The sequence below is a fragment of the Oryx dammah genome, unplaced genomic scaffold, assembly GCF_014754425.2.
Source record: "Oryx dammah isolate SB20612 unplaced genomic scaffold, SCBI_Odam_1.1 HiC_scaffold_2, whole genome shotgun sequence".
Classification (NCBI taxonomy): domain Eukaryota; kingdom Metazoa; phylum Chordata; class Mammalia; order Artiodactyla; family Bovidae; genus Oryx; species Oryx dammah.
Window position 1 is genome coordinate 165,409,905 of NW_024070186.1, and position 2,605 is coordinate 165,412,509.

A 2,605-nucleotide genomic window follows, 5' to 3' on the forward strand; every position below is an offset into this window, starting at 1 on the left:
CTGGTGTACACTTTGATTGGTGGCAAACAAATCAATACATGAGTTAAAATTACATAGAAACACACATACACATTGCAGACACAAATGAGGGCATGTAGCACTGGGAAATTCTGAATAAGCTCCATGGATTGTATTAACGTCAGTTTTTTGGTTGTGTATCGTACTAGAACTATACAAAGTGCTATTATTGGGAGAAACTGGGTAAAAGGTACATGAGACCTCCTGCACTCTTCTATTTCCTGTGAATTGATTAATATATTTCAATATGTGGAGTTTAAAATTTAACTAGGAAATTTTCACACACTATTAGGTTATAGGAGCTCTACAGTATATACAATATACAAATTATGCAAGTGATTAATAAATAATACATTGAGAAGTAAAAAACAAGAAAAGATACTTTAATCACAAATATCACAGTATCTGGTTCAGATTTTTATGTATTGATACTAAGAACAAATACGATCCACTTTCGAATGTGAGAAAGCCAGTCTCAGTCCTTCACACCTACTTCATTGTTTAAGACCTGTTCTGGAGAAATTCGCATACATATATATAAGAAAGCAGGTGCAAAGGTGCTATTAGCAACTCAATTCATGAAGTAAAAACTCCAGAACAACCTAAACATCCATCTGCACCTTATGCAGGGGGGGTGGGGTGCGGAATTCCCTGGTGGTCCAGTGGCTAAGACTCCGAGCTCCCAATGCTGGGGGCCCTGGGTTCCATCCCTGGTCAGGGAAGTAGATCCCACGTGCTGCAACCAAGAGCTCTCGTGTTGCAACTAAATATCCCACATGCCAAATAAATAAATAAATATAGAAATAAGGAAAAAGACCCCTTACAGGGTTCCACTTTATGGACCTCTGGACAGCAGCGTGAGAATGAAGGAGATATTCATGTACAAGCACAGAGACATGTTGAGATCTTCTTGGGGGAAATAGAAGCCTGGTATTTTTAAGTAAACAAAAATAATTTGGAATATGTACGTTCTGAATATATATTAGCATTATATATACATACAGTTTTTATATAAAAAGAAAACACATATGTATATATATGTGTATATTGGTATATTACGTGCCTAGTTGCTCAGTTGTGTCCAACTTTTTGTGACCCTGTGACTATAGCCTACTAGGCCTCTCTGTCCATTGGATTCTCCAGGCAAGAACACTGGAGTCCGTTGTCATTTCCTTCTCCAGAGAATCTTCCCAACCCAGGGATCAAACCTGTGTCTTCTGAATTGGTAGGTGGGTTCTTTACCACTGAGGCACCTGGGAAGCTCAAGTGTGTGTGTGTGTGTGTGTGTGTGTGTGTGTGTGTGTGTGTATTTGTATAAATGAAGAGAAGTATTATTTGGAAAGTTGTATCCCAAACCAGTAGTAGATGTTCAAAGATTAGGTCAAACATTTGCCAAAGGTCAAGCCATGTTCTCTATTTTTAAAAAAATTTTTTTAAAAATTTAAATTTATTTATTTTAATTGGAGGCTAATTACTTTACAATATTGTATTGGTTTTGCTATACATCAACACGTATCCGCCACAGGTATACACGTGTTCTCCATCCTGAACCCTCCTCCCACCTCCCTCCCCGTACCATCCCTCTGGGTCATCCCAGTGCACCAGCCCCAAGCATCCAGTATCATGCATCGAACCTGGACTGGCGATTCATTTCATATATGATATTATACATGTTTCAACGCCATTCTCCCAAATCATCCCACCCTCTCCCTCTCCCACAGAGTCCAAAAGATTGTTCTATACATCTGTGTCTCTTTTACTATCTCGCATACAGGGTTATTGTTACCATCTTTCTAAATTCCATATATATGCATTAGTATACTGTATTGGTGTTTTTCTTTCTGGCTTACTTCACTTTGTATAATAGGCTCCAGTTTCATCCACCTCATTAGAACTGATTCAAATGTATTCTTTTGAATGGCTGAGTAATACTCCATTGTGTATATGTACCACAGCTTTTTTATCCATTCGTCTGCTGATGGACATCTAGGTTGCTTCCATGTCCTGGCTATTATAAACAGTGCTGCGATGAACATTGGGGTACACGTGTCTCTTTCAATTCTGGTTTCCTCAGTGTATTTGCCCAGCAGTGGGATTGCTGGGTCATAAGGCAGTTCTATTACCAGTTTTTTAAGGAATTTCCACACTGTTCTCCATAGTGGCTGTACTAGTTTGCATTCCCACCAACAGTGTAAGAGGGTTCCCTTTTCTCCACACCCTCTCCAGCATTTTTTGCTTTTAGACTTTTGGATCGCAGCCATTCTGACTGGCGTGAAATGGTACCTCATTGTGGTTTTGATTTGCATTTCTCTGATAATGAGTGATGTTGAGCATCTTCTCATGTGTTTATTAGCCATCTGTATGTCTTCTTTGGAGAAATGTCTATTTAGTTCTTTCGCCCATTTTTTGATTAGGTCATTTATTTTTCTGGAATTGAGCACAGGAGTTGCTTGTATATTTTTGAGATTAGTTGTTTGTCAGTTGCTTCATTTGCTATTGTTTTCTCCCACTCTGAAGGCTGTCTTTTCACCTTGCTTATAGTTTCTTTTGTTGTGCAGAAGCTTTTAATTTTAATTAGATCCCATTT